At 44.0% G+C, this 25,522-nt stretch overlaps 1 long non-coding RNA gene across 2 annotated transcripts; it reads right to left on the bottom strand.

The window, feature by feature from the left end:
- Positions 1-9,693: 9,693 nt before the first annotated feature.
- LOC308597854 lies at positions 9,694-21,211 on the bottom strand. Of its 2 annotated transcripts, none has more exons than XR_014013208.1 (4): positions 20,992-21,211; positions 20,264-20,318; positions 15,883-16,043; positions 9,694-9,865 (listed from the first exon to the last, which is right to left on the bottom strand). It is a non-coding gene; the product is annotated as an uncharacterized lncRNA (long non-coding RNA). The 2 variants fall into 2 exon arrangements; XR_014013209.1 differs by lacking the exon at positions 9,694-9,865 and adding an exon at positions 12,962-13,596.
- Positions 21,212-25,522: the final 4,311 nt, after the last annotated feature.

Below are 25,522 nucleotides of genomic sequence, written 5' to 3'. Positions count from 1 at the left end.
AATAAGGAATGGGAAAAATTTATAACTTATCTTAAAGACCATTGTAAACAGTTAAAAGCATTAGTGGGATTGGAATATCACTTGTAGTTTAAAAGTGAATTTTGGATACAGTGGAGAAAGAAAAGATTTGGATTATTATAAAAGATCCAGGAGGAAATGATTAACAGTAGGACCCACAAAGGGGAGGAGGGAAGTCCAGGGGATTCCTTGGAATCTTGTTTTTATGTTGTATGTTGGATATGTGACTTTAAAATTTTAATATGAAAAACCAAATAAATAAATTTCGAAAGAAAGAAAAGGAAGGAAGGAAGGAAGGAAGGAAGGAAGGAAGGAAGGAAGGAAGGAAGGAAGGAAGGAAGACTAGCCTGCTGTATAAAGTTAGTTGCTGTGCCCACTTTTGAATCTGGGCCTGTCCACCACTAAAAAGCCCCCCCCCCCGAATGAAATGTGGCTCTCTAGCTGGCAATGGTTCCCCCACACCTGAGGTAACCCTTTTATGAACAAACATATAAGCTCAGATCGTGTAGAATCCTGCTGGAGTTGTTATCCTTGCCATAAATGGTGCAATACGTTTACTGGGTTGGGGTGAGCAAGTTCCTTCACTTCCCTGTAGATCATGAAATTATGAGTCATTCTTCAGTCTTCCCCACAGACCCTCCCCCCCCCCGCCACTGCCACCACCACCGCCTCTCCAGTTACTGTTAGCTTTTTAGCCTCGGCTCTGTTTCCATCTGCCTGCGTGGAATCAGTGTAAAAGGAATTTATAAGATGCCATATTCGGTGAGCTGATGGTAAATTGCAACACTGCAGCAGGAATCCTTTCCAGCAACTTCAAAATGTGTCACAGCCTAAACATCTGTAATCCAAAGAGTGTCTAGCTGTGATATTTATAAATCAGTTCAAAAGCTAAAGGGCAGCCAGTAAAGGAGGGAAGCAAAGTTCCTAAACTCAGAGCTGCCTTTTCTCATTATAAATGGAAATAATCATTTTTGCCCCTTCTAATTATGCATTTGCTTTGTGGTTGGGCCTCCTGACACGCAAAACCTGTTGTAAATTGCTAGTGAATTGTCATTCCCAGATAAGTTAACACAAAACCCATCTTCTGCAGAGAACTCTTTAACAATAAATTCTGCAAGGGAAGCATTAAAGGGGGAAAGAATGAGGGAACCTTTAAAACTTTAATTTCCAGTTCATAAAATATCCCTCTGTATGATTCTAGTTTCTATTTTTGATTTCCTCTGGTATGAAGAGACCAATGATTTGGGGAAATGACTCAAAGGGGCTCTTTGGATACATTATGGTGCAGTTTTTATGTGTGTTTGAAAACGCGGGGGGGGGGGGAATAAGAGTTGTGAGCAACTGAAATATTTTTGCTTCTTATGCCCTGGTTTCTACATGTGCCCTAAGACAGAGAACAGTCACACTGCGAGTAAATTTCACCAGCAAGCACTATTCAATTGGGTAATGCTTGCAGGATTGATCCTAAAACATTATTTGGAGAAGCTACATTTCTTCTTTGTGGAGGAGAGACATTTAGAGCTATGGAGGAATTATATGGATGAAGTATTCACTTATAAGGAATTATCCCCATAGGTATAGGAAAGGGTAAAGGACCCCTGGATGGTTAAGTCCAGTCAAAGGAGATCATAGGGTTGTGGCGCTCATCTCGCTTTCAGGCCAAGGGAGCTGGCGTTGGTCCACAGACAGCTTTCCGTGTCATGTGGCCAGCATGACTAAACTGCTTCTGGTGCAACGGAACACAGTGACGAAAACCAGGGCGCAAGGAAACATTGTTTACCTTCCCGTCGCAGTGGTACCTATATATCTACTTGCACTGGCGTGCTTTCGAACTGTTAGGTTGGCAGGAGGTGGGACAGAGCGACAGGAGCTCACCCCATCGCAGGGATTCAAACCGCCTAACTTCTGATCAGCAAGCCCAAGAAGCTCAGTGGTTTAGACCACAGCGCCGCCCATGCCCCTCCCCATAGGTATATGCTATGGCTTTTAAGACTGATTCGCCTAGGAGGTGTGACTTCAAGAACAACTTGAATATCACACTGATGGTGCAAAATGAGATTTTGAGTACCTCACCTCATGCAGAAGCCTGGTGGAGGGAAGGGGTTAAATCAGCTTCCTAAACCTTTGTCATTGATTTCTGTGAAATCGGATTCAGCTGTGCAACTGTTCGTCTAGTTCTTCATTTTACCTGGAGAAAGGAAGTCTTCATTTTACCTGGAGGCAGGCTGCATGCTTTTACCCAGTTACTGTCACTCACGGTTGCACTGCATCAGAGATTAAAACATCAACAGAATGAAAGTGGTATAGTATGAAAGAATTAGTTTGAGATGAGCGAACTTGCTCAGTACAAATTCCATGAAATAAACTGACCTGCCAGCTTAAGCTGGAGTGGATTTTTCCGTGGAGTTTGAAGTCTGAGTAGCTCCTACAATGGGAATCCATCAGGTCTCTCGAGTCTCACAAATCTTGCCAGGAGCTTTTAAACCTAGAAGCCTCAACAGTGAATGTGGGGCAGGTGTGAGTGAAAGAAGAATAGGAAATTATTTCATCCTTATCTGAGGCACCATTGTCAGTTTTCGTTATAAGAACTTGTTCTGTCAAATCCATGCCACTTCCACACCCGTCTATCATACAAATCTAAGAGCCATGTGGTAGAAAGTATCCTGAGGTAAAACTAGCATATATATAACTGTATGCTAGATATTGGCGGAGAAATGCTATGATATGTGTGAAACGTTCCCCAGATGTTAGCAGAAGGACACCAGTGTTTTAAGTCACAATTTCCTGTATCCCATGATACATGGTCCTAGAAGAATAGGATTCAGAATGCAGCAGTCTGATTGGTCCTAGAACAATAGGATCTAGAATGCAGCAGTCTGATTGATCCGCAGGAGCCACCCAATCCAGCTCCAGGTGGAAGTGAATCCGTAACCTGATTGGCCTACAGGAAAATCGCGGAATTAGCCAATCACGTGGGTCCCATTGTGTAAATAATGTATATAAAGCAGACATTTCAGGGGAACTGGCATTCCTCACTACTATGAGTTGAATAAAAAGCATAAAATCCACACTCAACTCCAAGTATATTTCAGAGTCCAACAAGCCCTTCCAGGCAAGGGGCTCCATGTCAGGGACCATCCTGAGGACGGCTGCACTGAGGAGGAATGGTGGGAGCCACCCCCTCCCCCTGATCCTGAATCTTTGCAGGAGCAGGAGGACAGTATAGATTTTGAACAGCGGTTTGCAGAGGGACATAGTTCAGACGGCAGAAGCTGGGAAATACTGGGTGGGGAAACAGCCAGGAGAAGAAACACTGGAAGAGAGAGAGTGAACAGATTCACAGTCTCTGGATAGTATTCATCCCCCCTTCTCCAAAGTCACAGAGAGCTCAGAAAGCATCAGAACAGAAAGCACAGAGGCTATAAACTCAGAATGCAAGACGTTGGAGTGATGTAGATTAAGAGGGACGGGGAGGATGACCCTTAACTGGGAGCACGGCCATTTCTAGAAGATGTGTTCTTTGTTCTCTCGCTGTGATTATTAAAGATACTAACTGGTAAGAGGTTCCTTTCGTTTGATCTTCTTATCTACTGCCACGGAGGAAGGAAGCTGATTCCCCAAAGCCTGACACTCCAAGAGGTTCCATCACTGATAAGGGCTTCCCTGCTCTTTCTTGTGGGAGATGCAGCTTTTTGTGTACAAAAAAGTTATGCACTTCTCAGTTCACCCATAAAACTGAATGGGAAAGTTTGTCAGTTTGTAGGCACTCATACACTATTACATGATAATCCAGGTGGAATGTCCAAGGGGACAATCCTAGGTCTTCGCGTCCTTCTCTGCATTAGGTCATATAACTGATACAATGTTTTAAAACCTCCCTTCTCATCTGGCATCAGTGATGTGCTCCTGAATTAATGGCTTTTCAAGGTGAAGGGCAACCTGTCTGTTCTCTCCTTCCTGGCATCAAGCCGCAACCAGAGAAAACCTGTCATATCACTTAAAAGGCACTGTATATTAAATTGAAGCAGTGCTCCGGGGAATCTCAGATGCCCCTCTTAGCTGTCGACAAATGAAGGCTTGCATTTTCAACAGGAGAGTTGGATCCCAGTTACGAAAGGCTGGCGGGCACACTGGCGGAGGAAGATCCCGGTGGGGTGCCATCGTGGCTGCCCCACCCACCCACGCTGGGTGCCACGCCCCTGCAGGTGGCATGCCATGCCCCCAGGACACACGCCAGCCCTGCCCCCACCTGCTCACCGCCCCCACCAGTGCTGGAGCATGAAGATCTGCCACTGGGTGGGCAACAGCACCTACTGGATGCTTGAACTGATCCAAATGTTTTCAAAAGCCGCACCAGGTCGTTCTTTTTCCGGTTGCTTGTGGAAACGCAATGGGGTACTTTCCATGTAAAAAGACATGATTCGGATAGCCCCTTTTCTGCACGTGTGGGAAGGAGCAGAATTGCATTTGTTAGTCACACCACTCCCCCCCCCTCTCTTACACACACACACACAATGGCCAACCCCCTTACAGAAGATGTTCGTGGCGGATGAGACTGCATCTTCCCTTCCACCGGGAAGAATTTGGGAGGCTGATTACTCCCATCTCAGTCTCTAAATTACCTCGTGGGAGCTGGAGTGATGGTATTGTTGGCCATCTTCCGTGGCGCCCCAAGCGGAGCCCATCTCCAGACATTTTTAAGGAATTATTAGAAACATTATTAAGTCCTCTTATCATTCATTAATATACGCTTAGGTACATCAGCAGTTTCACCAAGAGACATATCACTTGGGATGTGGTAGACTCTCCTTCCTCAGAGGTTTTGAAGCAAAGGTTGGATGGACATCTGTCATGGACACTTTTTAGTTGAGATTCCTGTATTGGAGTGGGTTGGACTAGATGGCCCTTGGTGTCCCTTCCAACTCAATGATTCTATGACCATTTTCTTTTCACATGAATTGCCACCAGTTCTGCCAGAAGAGGATGGGCTTAGTTAAAGCAATGTAGGCTGCTCAAATTAGAACCAGATAGACCACAACCAACCAGGAGTACCTGCTCAGCTCCTCTTAGCGTATTGTGTCCTTAAGAGATGCTGTCCTTTGGCATCCACAAATCCTCACCAGGGAGGACACCATGGGCAGCTGTTCTACAGCAGAAGAGCAACAGAAGTTTAAGTTAAGCCTGATGCAACTGGATTTCTTATGGACAGTGCCAATCCAATGTATTGGATTTGTCACCATTACGCTCATTTGCCTTCAGTAGCAGTGAAGCAGTGAAGCTTAAAAAGCAGAGATTTCACCTTGCCAACAAAGGTCCATATAGTTAAAGCTATGGTTTTCCCAGTAGTGATGTATGGAAGTGAGAGCTTGACCATAAAGAAAGCAGATCGCCAAAGAATTGATGCTTTTGAATTGTGGTGCTGGAGGAGACTCTTGAGAGTCCCATGGACTGCAAGAAGGTCAAACCTATCCATTCTGAAGGAAATCAGCCCTGAGTGCTCACTGGAAGGACAGATCCTGAACCTGAGACTCCAATACTTTGGCCCCTTCATGAGAAGAGAAGACTCCCTGGAAAAGACCCTGATGTTGGGAAAGATGGAGGGCACAAGGAGAAGGGGACGACAGAGGACGAGATGGTTGGACAGTGTTCTCGAAGCTACCAGCATGAGTTTGACTAAACTGCGGGAGGCAGTGGAAGACAGAAGTGCCTGGCGTGCTCTGGTCCATGGGGTCATGAAGAGTCGGACACGACTAAACGACTAAACAACAACAACAACAAGAAGCAGTGAAGCTCTGCAAATACAATTGCCTCTGGTCTATTGTTTGGGAACCCTGCAATGTGTTTAAGTTTTTACTCTGCTAACTATACACTGGAATTCTGCTCTGGAACAATATTGAGTAGAATTCCATGACAGGGCCATCATAAGGAGCATGGGAATTTGGCCCTCAAGCAGAAAACATTCCTCACCCCTGCTATAGATTGACTCGATCTGATCAAAATGAAGGGGGGGGGGACCAAGATAGAGGAAGACCACTTTTCCTTATCTATTCACCCTCATTTTTGTTGTCCTTACGATGATGACAGTTTTATTGTAAAAGTAATACATAATTACACAGGGATCCTAAAAATAAACCGTGTATTTCTGAGTTCATCCTTTGGGACTCAGCTCAGCTGGGACCTGCATTTGCCATCTACATTTTGCTAATTGACTTTGCTTATTTAGAAGCAATCAGGTCAGATAAAACTTCAGTTTGGCTCCTGGAATCTTGATGGTGGCAGAGGGAGTCTGAAAGTAAATAAAGAAGCAGTAAAAGCCTTAGATTTAAAAGGACACAAATGTGAAATCAATGAGATGGAAAGAGGCAATCCACCAGCATCAGGGTTCCAATTAGACTTTCTAGAGCCTTTTAAAATCAAGCCCATTCATTCTTCTCTTTCTGAAACCACTCCTGAGTGATTAAGTCAGATGCTGTCAGAAAAGTACCTTGGGGGTGGGGAAGATCTGCAATTGCTATTTGTCTCAAAGATGCTTCATGCCACTCTAGGCTACAATTCTAATCCCATTTACCTAGGGGTAAGACCCACTGAATTCAACAGGACTTACTTCTTTGAGGAGGCGTTAATAAGGGTGAATGAGGGTGAAAGAGGAGAGCGCAAAATATGGTCTGAAGCTCAACATCAAAAAAACGAAGATCATGGCCACTGGGCCCATCACCTCTTGGCAAATAGAAGGGGAAGAAATGGAGGCAGTGAGAGATTTTACTTTCTTGGGCTCCATGATCACTGCAGATGGTGACAGCAGTCACGAAATTAAAAGACTCCTGCTCCTTGGGAGAAAGGCGATGGCAAACCTAGACAGCATCTTAAAAAGCAGAGACATCACCTTGCCAACAAAGGTCCATATAGTTAAAGCCATGGTTTTCCCGGTAGTAATGTATGGAAGTGAGAGCTGGACCATAAAGAAGGCTGACCGCCGAAGAATTCATGCTTTTGAATTATGGTGCTGGAGGAGACTCTTGAGAGTCCCATGGACTGCAAGAAGATCAAACGCATCCATTCTTAAGGAAATTAGCCTTGAGTGCTCACTGGAAGGACAGATCCTGAAGCTGAGGCTCCAATACTTTGGCCACCTCATGAGAAGAGAAGAGAAGACTCCCTGGAAAAGACCCTGATGTTGGGAAAGATGGAGGGCACAAGGAGAAGGGGACGACAGAGGACGAGATGGTTGGATAGTGTTCTTGAAGCTACCAGCATGAGTCTGACCAAACTGGGGGAGGCAGTGGAAGACAGGAGTGCCTGGCATGCTCTGGTCCATGGGGTCACGAAGAGTCGGACACGACTAAACGACTAAACAACAACAAGACCCACTGAATTCAACAGGACTTACTTCTTTGAGGAGGCGTTTGTGCAGAAAATTAGGAAATAGATTTCTCAGCATCAGTCACACTTGCGTTGAAATGGAACTATTCCAATGCCAACACAACCCCTCGGTGGTGCTTATCTTTTATAGAAACCCTTAAAAGATTTTATATTGATTCCTGAAAGAGTCAGTTTTCTTTTAGCATATTTTAAAAACGCATAATATTTTTATAGCATCCTTTAAAGATAGTCCTCGTGAGAGTCAGCCCATGAAAATAGAACAAATGGGTGGGAGAATGGCAGTTCTGGTCTTTTAATTTATGAAGATGACTTTGTTACCTTACTATATGTGCACCATAAAGATGTCCATAGTTGCACCTGCATGCAGAATCTCACAGCAATCCAACTATTTTAAAAATGTAAATAGCCCCCCCTCAAAAAGAATAGGATGGTCACCCTGGATTTTGTAGCATCTCACAGGAATCTTGATCGCTATAGGGCTTGAACCACATTATTCCGGTCCTTCACAAAACAAACATAGCAAAGGATTCTGTCAGATGGTGTTGCATAGAAACTGGTGACAACTTTGCAAACAGGCATGTCAAAATGGCAGTCACAGCGCTATTTGAATTTGAATTGTCAAGTTGGGCAGATGGAGCTGGACAAACGTATGGAGCACCATAGCCCTCAAGATAGGCCTACTTGTGGATTTGGACTTCATCACTGAATCAGAACCAAAGTCCACTGCCTCAACAGTTGGCCAAGCTCCCATTAGCCCAACCTCTTGAAGCCACACTTTCAGATCTCCTCCACTTCTGGTGGTGCACTGGTGTAACTGGTTATGGTAGCAGAAGGGGCATATTGGCCAAGAAGAGCTAACGCTCCATAAGCTTCAACTGTACACCTCTATATCTGCAAGGGCCAACTAGCTCTCTTCAAATTATCTTCCATCCTTTTGGCTTGCATGAAGCATTCCCAGACACTGACAATGGGTGCCACTGATTACCTGCAGTTTTCTGTGCTGCAGGAGCCCCTCCTTTTGTACTGGGAAGCTGGATTACAGTCATTATGTATACAAGTCTGTTCTTTGTGGCTGACTCTTCTAGACAGGATGATTCAGCTTCCAAGTGGTTAGAAGCAACTGAACAATAATTGAAAACACTGATTTCATTAAAGCTACCTTTGCCAACTCGCAGAAATGACATTCAATGCCTGCATTATAAACAGAGCTTGAATTGGCTTGTGAGTTATGACACCTTCTAATTGCCCCAGGCTCATTGTGTTAGCAGTGTACAAACATATAATGAAGACGCCATCCTTCAGCCAAAGACAATGCTCTGTATATTCTTGAATCTTTGTCTCGAAAGGTGTCTAAAATGTGTATTTTCCCGCATTTCTCAGTACATTTATCTCCAGCTTGTCTGCTCCCCTGGTGAATTTTCAGAGCTCTGTGTTCTAGTAGCCATCTTCCATTATAACAAACTTTACCCGCCTCCAGACATCTTTACTGAAAGTTCAAAAAGTACATAATTATATATGCACTAAACATGATGAGATGTAAATAAAAGAGAGAGAAAGAAAAAGAGAAACAGCACCTGTGTAGAAGGGAAAATAAAGGGGGGACGACCCAAAACTGTATAGTTTACAAAGTTGTTGTTGTACTTCACCAGATCTTCATCTATTGCAGTGTTTATAAGAATGGATTCCAAATATCATTGAATTCATCCATGGCAAGTCTGTGTTTATATGCAAGTTGTTCGTATGTTGCAAGTTTGTACAGGTCTTCAATCCAATCATAGAAGGGAGACACATTTTTCTTTTTCCAATTCATCAGTATCAATCTTTTCCCATAGTAACGAACTTGATGGATGTGGAAGACGGTGAGAACTCAGTTAGTGGATTTACAGCTCCAAAACCGCAACATTGATTCAATGGTAAACATTATTCATTTCATTCAATCCCACATGAAGTTTGTAAGACCATTAGGTCCAGTTGTGACCTACTCTGGGGTTGCGGCTCTCATCTCGCTTTATTGGCCGAGGGAGCCGGCGTACAGCTTCCAGGTCATGTGGCCAGCATGACTAAGCCGCTTCTAGCGAACCAGAGCAGCGCATGGAAATGCTGTTTACCTTCCCGCCGGAGTTATACCTATTTATCTCCTTGCACTTTGATGTGCTTTCGAACTGCTAGGTTGGCAGGAGTAGGGACCAAGCAACGGGAGCTTACCCCGTCGCAGGGATTTGAACCACCGACCTTCTGATCGTCAAGTCCTAGGCTCTGTGGTTTAACCCACAGTGCCACCCGTGTCCCTGTAAGAGGGGGCAGTTGATGGCAAAAAAGGAGAATGATCAGACCCTAAAGCTGTTTTGGTTCATTCTGTAGTCTAAAGTCCTGCTTCCCATGTTTCTGTAATGGTATCTTAAGCTACTGTTTCCATCACCTCACTTTTCACTCTTCCATAGATGTATAACACCATGCACTTGAACATCTGTAATGTAACATCAAAGGTGTCTGAAATCATGGTAGAAGTGAATTGGAGCCCAGGAAAAGGTAAGTGCATGTCAAACTTTCCTTCCTGAATCATGCAAATTTGGCAATTTAGCAAAACAAACGGAATGGATTTGGTTTCTACTACTACTCTCTCAGACAGCTGCCTATTAGAAAATGTAAACATGTAATGACAAGTATCAAGAATTTATCTGGAAATATCCAAATAAAAATGTATGGGCTCAGGACTTGTTTGTTTAGGGCATTTTAGCTTCATAGATGAACCGTGGGGATTTAAAGAGGTCCTAGTTTGACACTCCACAAGGCAGGCTAATCTCTTAAGATTTTTTTCCAGAATTCAGCCTGTCTGTACACTGATTCTGAAAACTGTATGTACAATCTAGCATTGTGGCCATCATTCTATGAAAATGCAGTTCACCCACGTGGAACAGTTGTAAGATTGCCTGGAGATGGCTCCCACCCCCTCACAAATTAAAAGAGAATGTAATTTCTACTTGGCAGGCAAGCTGTCAAGAAAATGCATTAAAGTTCCTATAGTACTCTGAATGCCTAGTTAAATGTTCTGTAGCATTAGCATTATTTTAATTTCTTGGCCGTACATCACCCTAAGGTCCCAGTGCAGGTTACAGCATTTAAACACAATGTTTAAAACAGTTTAAAACAACTTATAATCACAAAAGCAAGGTGGGCCAAAAAACCCAGGCATCTCGGGTGTCAAAATGTATTACTGATACAGCAGCATATTTTCTGCTCCATACTAACAACTGTCTTTAAAAAGCCAGATGGAGACAAAAAATATGAACCATGATCCTGCATGCTGTTAAACTGGTGGGGGCAGCACATTTCTATACAAGCCTACTCAGAGGTAAGCCTCAAGGAATTCTATGGAACTGACTCCCAGGTAAGCATGTGAAGAATTGGAGCCCAGGAATTCATGCAGAATTGCAGGCACATTTCATTTCATCTCATCTCTGAGAAACACCTAATCATTGTTGTTGTTGTTGTTTAGTCGTTTAGTCATGTCCGACTCTTTGTGACCCCATGGACCAGAGCACGCCAAGCACTCTTGCCTTCCACTGCCTCCCGCAGTTTGGTCAAACTCATGCTGGTAGCTTCAAGAACACCATCCAACCATCTCGTCCTCTGTCGTCCCCTTCTCCTTGCCTGTTGTCTTTGTCCATGGAGTTTTCTTGGCAGGGATACTGGAGTGGCTTGCCGGTTCCTCCTCCAGGTGGATCACGTTTGGTCAAAACTCTCCTCTATGACCTGTCCATCTTGGGTGCCCTGCACGGCATAGTTCACAGCTTCTCTGAGTTATTCAAGCCCCTTCGCCATGGCAAGGCAGTGATCCATGAAGGGGATGAATAATATATGAATAATCATATATTATTATTATTATTTTGGATGAGCTTATTACTGCTGCTCTAGGAAATTGCTTTTGCATTCATCTCTTTGAGCTGCCCAGAGAACATATGTTATCGGACAGCCATAAGAGAGAGGAAATGCAATTAATAAATTAAATAAATACATAGATGCTGGAAGGGAGTTCTGCAGGCTAACATGAAAGGAAGTATAAAATTACGGAGCCCAAAGCGAAGAAAACAAGAAGATTCTTGCTGGATCACACCAAGGGTCCCTCTAGTCCAGTATTCTGTTCTCACAGCCAGGTACAATAGCACTCTGCCCCACCTGTGAATCCCAGCAACTGGGGCTCAGAGGCAAACTGTGACTCAGCCAGGGTATAAAGACACCATTGTTTCAAGTGACGCGACTGAAAAATGAACAACTGTTCTAGCTTGAGAAGAGATAATCCCTGAAACGCATCCTAGTGCTATTTCCAGCATGACAAACGGATCTTGGGTGACAGCAAAATATGCATAACAGTGCAGGATAGCCCTAAGGTTGAAGATCCAGTTGCGCAACAACCCCAAGGTGCATAATATTTTGGTTTTTTAAAAAATAAAATAAAATAAATGTCTTGTAATCGCAGCATAGGGACGCGGGTGGCACTATGCGTTAAACCACAGAGCCTAGGGCTTGCCGATCAGAAGGTCGGCAGTATGAATCCCCGCGACAGGGTGAGCTCCTGTTGCTCGGTCCCTGCTCCTGCCAACCTTGCAGTTCGAAAGCATGTCAAAGTGCAAGTAGATAAATAGGTACCGCTCCAGAGGGAAGGTAAACGGCGTTTCCGTGCGCTGCTCTGGTTTGCCAGAAGCGGTTTAGTCATGCTGGCCACATGACCCGGAAGCTGTATGCCGGCTCCCTTGGCCAATAAAGCGAGATGAGCGCCGCAACCCCAGAGTCGATCACGACTGGACCTAATGGTCAGGGGTCCCTTTACCTTTACCTTTAATTGCAGCATACAGATAAGACAGTCAGTACCCAGGCCCCTCAAATGCAGAATAGGGGAGGCAACTGTCCTGGTAGCATGTTTTCATTGCCGTCAGTCCATTGGTTTCCTCCAGAACCAACATGATCTGTGATTGGCGACGCAGTGGCAGTGGTGCTATAGACACTGAAGTGTGGGTCTCACTGTTGTTGCAATGAACATTGTGTTGTCCCTCTCCTGTCCTAGTATGGGTAAGAATAGGATTTGTTGGCCATTGTACGGGCAAGTTGGCAGCCTATTTCTCTCCCCCGCCACACATACACACACACACACACACACACACACACACACACAGGATTGTTTGGCTAGCACAACATTAAAATCTCCCCCTTTTTTCCTTTTCTCAATTGACAATCTAAGCATTATTAGGATCAGGTAGTTCAAAGACATACTTGAAGTGTTTGAAAGACCAGGTGATCCAATAAAATATGCGTTCTCAATTTTCCCTGCCTTTCTCACAATGTTTTTAATTTCTAGAAGGCATTGTGAGCATCTCATCATAAAGATCTGGTTAAGAAAAAGGAAGTGAAACTAGCATTAAAATGTAAGACGCAAATCATGTACTAATGCTCTGTGTCTAATCCCCCCTTTTGCAAATTCTGGAATCACTTTTAAATAATATTTGGTTCATGTAATACTGATGAAGTTAATATATGGATCCTCATTTGAATAATCTCTGCTTCTTATTTAAACAATGCTCAAAGCAGCTCATTCTTCTTCAGGGTGATATTCAGCTCTGCAGAAATCTTGGGAGAACTGCCATGTTCTGCTTCTACTTTTGCTTGGTTTACAAATGTCATGGAGGTTAAGCGATGGTGCCAGAATTTGTAATTACCTGGTTCAGCCGAGCACTCGTACTTCTTTAATCTTTAGAAATAAATCCAACTTTTCAATGAAGTATTGCCCAGAGTAAAGCATTTCAAATATCAATAATGAAATCAATAAATAAACAATAAGAGCCAACAGATAATTTCAAAGAGGAGGGCCAGTCAGTCACTGGAACTGGTATATTCAGCAATCAAAAGCTAACCTGAGGGTCAAAGTAGATATGACAGTTAATTGCATGAATGCCATTAATATGCACATTTTTGTTGAGTAAATAAGAAGACCGAATTCCACTGGAATAATGAGGGTGGGAAGTGCAAGCTTAACTCTTTCTCTCCCTGCCAGGGTTCCAATAAAAAAATTGTACACATTACAAGGAGAGTCTTCATCAGTGCTGCCAATGGACGTGTTGCCTGAAGCGAAGTAGCAGTTTGGGTCAGCTGCTGGAAGAGAAGATCATCTCCCATGGTCCTGATGCTGCTTAGGTGTCTCTGTGGCTGCCATTTACAGAACAAAAAAATGTGCACATTGATTGTGTTGACATCTCTGGCTGTGTACACGCTACATCTTTAAAACACATTCAAAGCACGTTCTTTCCCTCACCATAGTTTACCCCTCATGGAGTCACAGTTCCCTGCAACCCATAGCAAACTGCTTCTAACACACATTAAAGGTGGAATTTGTGCCTAGCCATAGAAGGCGCTTGCAATCACCGGTTACTGCTGGATCGCAGCGCCATTTCCCCAAGAAGTTCCTGCTTGATTTTCAGAGGCAGCCCCAACCCACATGCTGAAAACATGTAATCAGTGCTTTCAAATCTGTCAGGGCAAATTACCTCTGCAGTGCTGAATATTTGCTTCTTGTTCCATTTCTTGGAACTCTGTGTGGAACCCTTTGTGTTAAATCCAATTGTCCAGTGCTAAGAAATCAGAGTCGTCATGTACTTTTATGAATGCTCTTCCCAATCCAGTGAAGGGTACGTGTGCAGATAGGGCTCTAACTTGATCAGTTTGCTTCTTCTTTGGTGATCACGTTAGCCAAGTAAGATTGTCTTCCATGAACACGGTTTTAACACTGAGTCTGTAAGCGACTGTGGAGGCCAATTCTGGATCCACACATCCTTCCAAAGTGGGGACATAGGTTTCCGGGTGGGAGTTGATCACGGTGAGGGTTTGCCAAGCATGCTTTCCTCTTTGCATGTTTCTCCCTTTAGTCCTGAGTTCCAGCCTCTTTGAAATCCATTGCACCTTTGGTCAAGGCTGTTCTCCAATTGGAGTGCTTGCAGGCCAGTGCTTCCCTGTTGTCAGTGTTTATACTACATTTTTAAAGATTTACCTTGAGAGAGTCTTTAAACCTCTTTTGTTGATCAGTGTGGAGGTAGTCTGAAAAGCGTGTTCTCCTTCATGGAGAGCACATGTTGCGGTGGGGTCTAACAGGACACCCCCTCTTGGTTACTGGGCGGGACCATTTGGATGGCCATGACTGTGATTGGGCCAATTTGGGTTGTTGGGGGGATTTTGATGTTACCATTTAGAGGGTTGGCCCGAAGGTTATATATTCTTGGCACGCAGCTTTTTTCAGTCTCTTTTGCTGCATGTATCGGATAGCCCGCCCACCCTCCCTAATTTAGGGCTGTTGCGTTTGACATTGCTATGCCTGTCATGGGGTCATCTGCTTTTGGGGCAGGGGCCTGGTAGGAATTTTGTCCATTTGGCTGATTGGCTGGTGCCATTTGGTTTTTGCCTACTGTGTAGCAAATCGTCGCAACTTGTAAGGTTGCGGTTAGGCATTGGTTAAAATTTGGTTGGTGAAGGGGTAAGGGTTGGCTGTGCCTGCCCCTCCAGTGCTGCTGCTGCAAGGGAATTCCATTAAAGGAATCCAGGGGTTTGCCATACTTTTGTCCGTATCCTGGCAAGGGGCTAGGGCCGTGCAAGCCCCTGGGAGCATGCGGGGAGAGGTGAGGGCCTGTGGCTCAGCTCCATTTCTCCCCAATATTGTTTTCCCTTACTGGCTTTCGTTGGATTCCGGAAGTCAGTTCTGTCCCCAGGTGGGGGGACAGATAGTCATAACCAATGCCTAAGCAACCACTCACATTTATGTATTTAAATAAAGTTGTGGCCAAAATTATGCCAAAAACCTTAAACAAAAAATCTGTGTGAATTGTGATTTATTTAAGGGGTGGCTTGGGGACCTCGTCACGCAACACCTTTCTTTCAGGGAAGAACAGGCTGAGAGGCGTTTCTCTCTTTAATAAACAGCAGTTGCCACTACATTTTTAGTTTTTCCAGATCTGTACACGTGGGATCTAGATCAGTGACATTCTTGAGGAGAGACAGGCCTTCCAACGTCCTTTTAAATAAACGGGCAACTTCAGGTACAAGGATGTGTGAGCACAGAGGTGCCAGGTTGCACCCAAGGTTGAGGGGGTCCGGTGTGCATCACATCTGTGTGACATCACACGTGCAATGAATGTGCGACGTCATATCCTCTGGAGGAGGCCAAGCGCCCCGGCAGAGACGGGTGCTGAAGCTGTGACAGGCAACATGCATTGTACATAATGGGTCCCCTCAAAATTGAGGGGGCTAGGTCCCCTTCAAACAAATATTGAGGGGGCTGAAGACTCTTTTGCTTGCCTGTGTGAGCAAGACCGTTATCAGCAAAGTTCATTGCTCAACTCCAGGTTTCTAACTCATGTTTTTTAGTAAGGAAAACAAAATCAAGTTAAAGTAGCAGGAGAAATCAGAACTGCATAAAGATACAATTAGCTACAGCTTCTAACTGACCTTATATGGAACATTTTCTAAGTTTCCCACTTGCAAACAGGACAGCATCCTTTGGGGTGGATAACCAGTCATCTACCAGAAATTGCTGGACTGCAGCTCTCACCATGTCTGACCATTGACTATGTTGGCTGGAGCTAATGGAACCTGGAGAGCAGCAACATCTAGATATAATAATAATAATAATAATAATAATAATAATAATAATAATAATAATAATAATAATAATAATAATAATAAAAATAATAAATAATAATAAAAATAATAAAAATAATAAAAATAATTTATTTATACCCCGCCCATCTGGCTGGGTTTCCCCAGCCACTCTGGGTGGCTTCCAACAAAGTATTAAAATACAGTGGTCTGTTAAACATTAAAAGCTTCCCTAAACAGGGCTGCCTTCAGATGTCTGGTAGTTATTTTTCTCTTTGACATCTGGTGGGAGGGCGTTCCACAGGGCAGGTGCCACTACCGAGAAGGCCCTCTGCCTGGTTCCCTGTAACTTGGCTTCTCGCAGTGAGGGAACCGCCAGAAGGCCCTCGGGGCTGGACCTCAGTGTCTGGGTAGAACGATGGGGGTGGAGACGCTCCTTCAGGTATACTGGACCGAGGCCGTTTAGGGCTTTAAAGGTCAGCACCAACACTTTGAATTGTGCTCAGAAACGTACTAGGAGCCAGTGTAGGTCTTTCAAGACTGGTGTTATGTGGTCTCGGCGGCTGCTTCCAGTCACCAGTCTAGCTGCCGCATTCTGGATTAGTTGTAGTTTCCGGGTCACCTTCAAAGGTAGCCCCACACAGAGTGCATTGCAGTAATCCAAATGAGAAATAACTAGAGATATCTAGACAGAGGCAGGTAAGTTGCTCCTCGCTTACATGGATAGTCAAATGGAATTCCAATGGAGGCTGCAGCAAGCAAATAAGCAACTATCATCAGGGCAGATGGAGACAAAAACAATATTTGGACCACCCTATTTTGTGGTGTGTTCCAGGAGAGGCAATGACTGCTCGCAGGGGAGCAAGTATCCAATCAAAAGGCAGCAAAATGGTGTCTGGGATGCTACATATATAGATTGGTTTTTGGACACATTTACCTCACTTTTCTACCAATTTAACTGCTATGCCATGACTTCCCCCGTAGAACTCTGGCAATTGTGGAAATCCCTAGAGAGACAGCCACACACCACAAACTGTGATGGTCACATTGTCCTGAGGAAGGTGAAAGAAGCCCTTTTAGGTTTGCAGTGTAAGTTTGCCTTACAAGGTAAAAGCTACATTTGAAAGTAGTTCAGGGATTCAGAAATCATCAATGAAAAAAAAAATGGGCCTTGATATTCCAGGCAGCAGTCCAGAAGGAAATTGGATCCCGATGAAGTGAGGGAAATATCCACATTTCACACTGAAAACATTTGGGAGGCATGTCCAGTGGCTGGACAAACCGGGAGATTGTTTTGCTCAAGATAAATAAGATCCAGTATATGTGGTAGCCTCTGGAGCCAAACAAAAGCATAATCTTCCAGAGGCAGAGCAGGATTTACATTTATTTTGTTCAGTTGTGTTATGTACCAAGGACACTGGCTTATTTACTGAAATGTCAGTACAACTTATTGAGAAGTAGCCGCTGTAAAACAAATTACTCCCTTTGGTAGAAGACACAGGAATCACCAGCAACACAAAGCGTTACTTAAATTGGACATCAGATTGCAGTTTTCTCCTCTCATGTTTAAAGAATGAAAAGCCTGGATTTTCAAGTTTGCAAAAGCTAACTCTAAAAAGCCCTTTACAGAGCAGTAACTTCCTGCTGAAATCCTGTACTTTTTATGAGGTAAAGGTAAAAGGGCCCCTGACCATTAGGTCCAGTTGTGACCGACTCTGGGGTTGTGGCACTCATCTTGCTTTATTGGCCGAGGGAGCCGGCGTTTGTCCGCAGAAAGCTTCCGGGTCATGTGGCCAGCATGACTACGCCACGACTAGACCTAATGGTCAGGGGTCCCTTTACCTTTACCTTACTGGGAGATGATTTAAAGTCACAGGAAAGAGTAGGGAAGGGAAAGAGCACACACACACACACACACACACACACACTCCCAGGAAATGAAAGAGTTAAACATTCCTTCCCCCTCTCTCCCCCCCCCCCATGGTGCTCTGGCTGGGGCACCTGCCATTTACATAACAAAAAAATGCACATTAATTGCAGTTCCACAATTACAGCTTGGCCTTAAGTATGCATATCAAAAGTGCTGGAGATGTGAAAAATCTATTGAAAGGGCAAAAGTGGCAAGAACAGCTAGAAATTAATTTCTGAGAATTCAAAAGGCAGAATGGAATGCAATTAAGGCAATGCAAACTTAACATATGCAGTGAGAAAATGTTCCTGCACTTTTGGGCTGCAGATGAATGTTATAGCCACAAGTGTTGAGGCTTCCAAATTTAGGTTGGCAAGGCTCAGATATATTTTAGGGTCCATAGTTAAGGAGGGAGCTGTAAATACAGCTATCTCCAATAATTTTAATGTAAAGTCTTTGCCTGAAATGATGTAGACTTGTTTCAGGTGCTGGATTTTTATTCTATGGCTTGCTGCAGCAGCAAATAAATACTTAGGGTGGAACTCAACATCACAAAAATTCCTAATCATAATGACATTGAAAGATCACTTGACATCTTAAGTTTTAGGCACAAACTTTGTCTAGAACAGGGGTCAGCAAACTTTTTTAGCAGGGGCCGGTTCACTGTCCCTCAGACCTTGTGGGGGGGCGGACTATATATATATATATTGGGGGGGGGTGAACGAATTCCTATGCACCACAAATAACCCAGATGCATTTTAAATAAAAGGACACATTCTATTCATGTAAAAACACCAGGCAGGCCCCACAAATAACCCAGAGGTGCATTTTAAATAAAAGGACATATTCTACTCATGTAAAAACACCAGGCAGGCCCCACAAATAACCCAGAGGTGCATTTTAAATAAAAGGACACATTCTACTCATGTAAAAACACGCTGATTCCCGGACCGTTCGCAGGCCGGATTTAGAAGGTGATTGGGCGGGATCTGGCCCCCGGGCCTTAGTTTGCCTACCCATGGTCTAGGAACTAGTGCCAGCCTCTGAAGCATGGATTACACTTTCCCATATAGGTAGATATGATATACCTCTCTTTTTCTCTAGTTCTCTACCATTTATTACAGTACAAGAATATAGGAAGCTGTCTTCCCCCTACACCATCCCCCTTTCTCACCCAAAGGACTACAGCAGAGGGAGAGTGCTTCTACTTCTTTGTCCAGAAATGGAATGAAATATCAACTGTGTTGGGGGAAAGTGTGACAGGATACGCTACAGTGGTACCTCGCAAGACGAATGCCTCGCAAGACGAAAAATGCACAAGACGAAAGAGTTTTCCGTTTTTTGAGTCATTCCGCAAGACGAATTTCCCTATGGGCTTGCTTCGCAAGACGAAACATCTTGCGAGTTCTTGCGAGTTTGTTTCCTTTTTCTTAAAGCCGCTAAGCCGTTAATAGCCGCTAAGCCGCTAAGCCTCTAATAGCCGTGCTTCGCAAGACGAAAAAACCGCAAGACGAAGAGACTCGCGGAACGGATTAATTTCGTCTTGCGAGGCACCACTGTATTGTGCTCAAAAATGTGAGTTGGCCATGCTTTTCTCCCCAAAGAAGGTGAGCTTAGGACTAGGGATAGGTGAATCTGTCTGTTTCAGTTTCTCACAGTTTCTCACTTTTTCCAGTATTAAATTCTTCACATTTCTTCATCAGTTTGCACTTAAAAAAAAAAAAGGCCTCCTGGAGATTCAACAGCATTTAAGTGCATTTTTCTCCAAATGCCATCATTTTGGTATGCAATTTTGCCTAATGTACATATTTCTGCAAGCGATTCCCCCTAGTATAATGCATTTTTCTGTTTTGTTTTCACTAACATGAGCATTTATGCACATGTGCCCCAATACATGCATTGTTGTGTACATTTTTCCATTAAAAACTCCATTGCCAAATTTGGAGAAGAGTAAGTTTCAGAGGAAGGGACGCAGATGGCGTTGTGGTCTAAACCACTAAGCCTAGGGCTTGTCAATTGGAAGGTAAGCAGTTCAAATCCCCGCGATGGGGTGAGCTCCTGTTGCTCGGTCCCTGCTCCTGCCCACCTAGCAGTTCGAAACCACGTCAAAGTGCAAGTAGATAAATAGGTACCGCTCCGGCAGGAACATAAACAGCGTTTCCGTGTGCTGCTCTGGTTTGCCAGAAGTGGCTTAGTCATGCTGGCCACATGACCCAGAAGCTGTCTGCGGACAAACATCGGCTCCCTCGGCCTATAGAGCGAGATGAGCGCACAACCTCAGAATCGTTCGCGACTGGACTTAACGGTGAGGGGTACCTTTACCTTTTAAGTTTCAGAGGGCCCCTTTGTTTCAGTTCACAACGGATGATTTCAGGGGCTGCAAATTAAACAGATTTGCCTTTACATGCAAAACCGAATCAAATTTCCCTCCCCCACCCTCAATTAGGAGGCCCACCCCCTCTTTTTAATCTCTGGTTTTATAAAGGATGTGAAAAGCACACGCAGTTTTGTGCAGAAAATTGTGAGACTTGTTACCTTTGGGCTCTTCATATATTGCCATTGCTTTATTGTGCGCCTTGCTAAATCTTAGAAAATGCCCAGTGAAAAGAACATGGGAGGAATGATTTTCTTTGCATTCAAAGATCTGGGAAATCTTAACCTCACCAGCATCTCGTTTTTCTCTCTCTCCGGTTTTCTCCATTTCCACTGAGGTGGCCCCCTCCCTTACCTAGCTTAGCAGCAGCTTAAACTGAGGATACACCTATGGGAGAAAGCTCCTATCGTCATGGAAGATTTTACCCCAGACTGAAAAAGAGCCAGAATAAATTAAACCGAGTGAGGTTAGGCTAATGTGTATGAATTATGTATATGGGCTAATGGGATGGATGGCAGGGCATTACAAGGAAATTATTCCACAAAGCATCTGCTGTCAGCATACATGATGGGAAATAAAACTGGACTCTGTGATGAATTAATTTCCCGCATCTCCATAGCCCGGTTCTTATTTTTATATAAAATCCCCCCAACAAGGTGCAGAGTGATAAGGCTACCTAAGCTAGCCTTCCGAGCGAGGAAATTGCTAATATGCAAGCAAATCGGCAGCCTGATCTTCTGAGCCACTCTCTGTGTTGAAGCACTAGCAGATAGGATCTCCTGTCTGAAGGGTCCTGGTGCTGATGCAAAGGGACAGCTCAAAGAGGTCCGTGGTCCTGAAACATGGACAACAACTATCTCTGGCACTAGTGTACCAATGTTTCTTTATTGTCTCTTTACTGCCGCTCCAGGGCCTTGAAATCTGCCTGAGGATTCCTGGGCCTGCGCCAGATGCTTCATTGTTTGTGACATCATGAATGGCAAGCAGGTACTTGCTTATGGTTCAGCTTCTTTAAGGGAGTGTGCATCTGACCAAGTTTTACTTGCGTATCAAACAGAGCAGCAGCCAGCAGCTCAGTTCTCTGTGGGTGGAATTTGGTGAACCAAGTGCCTGCAGGAATATCTTCCGGTGGCTGAAAAGATACATACCTGAACATATTAAAGTGTGTGGAAAGAGCTTCCCTGCTCCATTCAGAACCTTAATCTAAATGGTGTTCCTGGTTGTTGTTTTTTGGGGGGGTTAAGAATGTTGGTAGGCAAGCATAGTAATGGCAGACTCTCCAAGTGTCCCTAATTTCCAGGGATGTCCCTGATTTGGCGAAGGTGTCCCAGTTTCCGATTTGATCCTGGAATGTCTTGCCTTTCCTTAGGAAATCCCTATTATCATTGGAGAAATGTTGGAGTGTATGCGACCCCGGAGACAAGGAGAAGAAGACAGCCCTGTATAGGGAAGTTTTTTTTAATGTTTAATGTTTTGTTGTTTATAAAGTGGCATTTTAGTTGTAGAACGTAACCTATTACTAGAGGCGTATAAATAATAAAGTTGTTGTTGTTGTTGTTACATAAAGGTAAAGGTACCCCTGAAAGTTAGGTCCAGTCGCGGACGACTCTGGGGTTCCGTGCTCATCTCGCTCTATAGGCCGAGGGAGCCAGCGTTTGTCCACAGACAGCTTCCAGCTCATGTGGCCAGCATGACTAAGCCGCTTCGGGCGAACCAGAGCAGTGCACGGAAACGCCATTTACCTTCCTGCCGGAGTGGTACCTATTTATCTACTTGCACTTTGACGTGCTTTTGAACTGCTAGGTGGGCAGGAGCTGGGACCAAACAATGGGAGCTCACCCCGTCATGGGGATTCAAACCACCGACCTTCTGATCGGCAAGCCCTAGGCTCAGTGGTTTAGACTCCAGCGCCACCCGCGTCCCCTGTTGTTACATAGGATGTCTCTGTTTTCATTGGAGAAATGTTGGAGTGTGTGTAATGGTTAGCCCAGCACTTCAGCAAACTGTGCCAAATAAAATTTATTCTCCAGCAGATGTAGAGCATCAGATTCTCAATCAGATGGTTCATGTTTCAAGTCCCCACTCAGACAGGTGAGGGGAAACTTGTTGTCTTTGTTGGAGGAAGCATCTGGAAGTTTCTATTGCACTTTGCAGAGAGGCATTTGATTTTCCCAGAAGAACCACACCAGGTTTCTCTTTCACCAGCTGTCCAGAAGCTGCAAGCCCGGGTCTCACACTGCCCCCTCCTCCGCTCAAATGAGCTACCAGATAAACAAGACTACACAGTTGAATGGGATCGAATCAGGCCACAACTTTATTGACTTCAGATGAGGTGGTTTGGCATAGGCATTGGGTAAGCATTTATTTTCTGGGCCGCCTACCGGAAATGACATCAGGGTCAACCCGGCAGTGGGGATTCCTATGACTTACATCATATAGGGGAATCCCCACAGGGACTGCCGCCTTTAGGAGTGCTGAGGTCCAAGCCCCCCATCTGGGCAAATGGACAGAAACAACTCCATCACAGATCTCTTAAATGGGATGCCCTGTTTTTGGAGGGAAACACAAAGGTACAACCCACTCTCCAACCAAGGCTAAGGTTAACCAATGCCTAAACTGCCAAAGTCGTGATGATTGCTATGAGGTAGGCAAAGCCTCCAGGTCATTGCCAATTTGCCCGGTAGGCAAATTCCTACCCAGCCCCGAAAATATGGTGACCACCACAGCAAGGTCAATTCAATAAGCAAAATTACAGGAGTGGGTGGGTGGGTTGATCAGACAAGGAAGAACTGGGTGCTCAGTGGGCCTGAGGGAAGTCTGATTGTTACCGTCTGGAATATAAATGACTAATTGGAAAACAGGCATAGAGGTACAGTGTAGATAGCCTGTTGTTTCAGGTTGTAAGACTTGTCTTTATAACTGAAGTGGTATTATTTTTAAGAGGTATTCCTGTCATTTGATCTGGAGAGCTTTTAAAAAAATGGATTACACTGGAACAGAGCCAGAGGTTTTAAAGAACAATGCAAAAGTACTTTTAAGCCTGTCAAGATAGCACTTTTTGTGAGTTAGTTCAGTATGTACTGCTAAGCTCGAATTTATAATAAGGTGTCAGGGGTTAAACCTCTGTGAGGCTTTATTTTTAAACATCATCTGCATTAAGGGCTCCCTAAGTAAATAAAAAGCTTTCAGAAAAGTGCTACGTCCCCTAAGATGTCAAAACTCTCTCCACATATTTTGATTAGTGAGGTCCATCCCTACCAGAAACCTACTCCATCTAAAGAACCAAGTGAGGAAATTTCCTTTCCTTTGTCACTAAGAAACTTGCCATGTGTTTGTTTCATTTCTTCTCCCTTGTCATACTTTGAACCATTTTAACCAGATCTAAACTCCTCCAGATAGATAGATAAACTTTATTCGCATTAGCCAACGGCCATAGTAACATAAAACAAGCAATATATACAATTAAAAGACAACAATGGGTAAAAAGGGCATTCAAATGACCAAGATTATTGTTCAGATAGTGGCCCTTAATATTTTTTAACCCTCAATAAACCTAGCAACCTTTGGTGTTGTCTGATCATTTTGATCTGATAAAAGAAAGAACAATCTGGCCGCAGGTGGGCGGCCTGGGATGGTAAGAGTGGGGTGATGATCTCATTCCTCAGGTCTTTATAAAGGGGACAGGACAGAAGAACATGAGCCACTGTTTCCAGATTGGCATCTCCACAGGGGCAGAGTCATTTCTCAGTTGGAATCTTTTGGTATCTGCCCTCAAGTAGGGCAGAGGGCATCGCATCCAATCTGGCCAGTGTGAAGGCACGTCTGTATTTTGGGATAGTTAATTTATACAAATATGGTGCCAGGGAATCAAACTGAGAAGAGGGGGGAAAGGCCTACCAAAGACCTACCAAAGTTTCACCTCAGATCCTATAAACCCCTCCAGTGACCCATCTTTGTCACCTCGACAACTTACATCTTTTATGGATGGCCCCAAAGGAGCATGGATATTAAGAATGTCACCCTCAGTCAATTCATTTTCAAACCATTTCCTTCATTAATTCTCATCTCCATGGAAGGTAGGGTTTTGATGTGAATCAATGCAGTATCACTTTTTAAGTAACTTACCCATTTCTGGTTAGGCATCATGGATGCATTTGAGAATCATATTTCAAGAGAATGAATGTGTGCGCGAGAGAGACAGCATGCACTCTTCATTTATTAGAAGTTTGTAAAAAATGTTTTTTTAAGGGCATTGGTGCTCCCAAAGAACCAGGGACCATTAAAAAAGAAATCTCTCATACGCAAGCCCAAAAAGAGCTGCAGACAGATGAAAGGGTAGGCTTAAGATCAAACTTCCAAGTAGGCTATTGACAGCACATTAGATTTATATCCTGAAGTAGAACAGCATGGAAGTAAAGTTGCTCACTCAGGAAATCAATAGGCTAATATCCTTTCTAGTTTCACAGACTTTTTACCCCCTTGGGATCATGTTTTTAATTTCCCATATGTGCCCTGCAAACAGAAAGCATTTGAAGTCCGGACCCCGTTGTCTCTTTAGAATATTTTCATTTCACACAGTGCAGTGACCTCTTCAAATGTATGGTCACATCTGGTCATATTCATTAGCGGCTGGCGCATAGAATGGGGCTTGGTCACATGACAGCTTCCAAATCAGCAGGTGTTTGTCTTGCCATTCTCCAAACTCCCAGACAGCTTTATGACAATCAAGGGCAGATAGAGAGTTCAAAACAAGCTTTGAGAAAAGGAAGCCGCAGTATCCTAGCCAAGCCATTCAGTAAATGTCCGTTCCCTTTTCCATTCGGCTTTTGGAAGTAATGAAAGAACATATATTAAACATTTCCCACACACAAAAAGTATTTTCTCCAATTCAAAAGCATTTGATCTTTCATAAAGATAATAAAATTGAAGAGGGGGGCATCATCTAAATTAGAAGCTCACCCATAAAATTCACAATAAGCCACTTCAAACCGAGGGACAATATTTCAAACCCCCCTTTGCTTAGCAAATACCATAAACAGGGAACAGAGTAGCGGCTGATTATTCTGTCCCAGATTTGAGCAGAGATGGATCAAAATGTAACTGCACCTGCCTTGTGCTCTAAACTCTAGGAAGACAAAGCATATACCCAGTTCAGATGGCGTACTGAATCATGGTTGTTTAACTTAACATACAATATGGCCCCCATA

The sequence above is a fragment of the Podarcis bocagei genome, assembly GCF_964188305.1.
Source record: "Podarcis bocagei genome assembly, chromosome: 11".
Classification (NCBI taxonomy): Eukaryota; Metazoa; Chordata; class Lepidosauria; order Squamata; family Lacertidae; genus Podarcis; species Podarcis bocagei.
The sequence above is the reverse complement of the archived record's forward strand: the minus strand, read 5'-3'. Positions and strand labels throughout refer to the sequence as shown.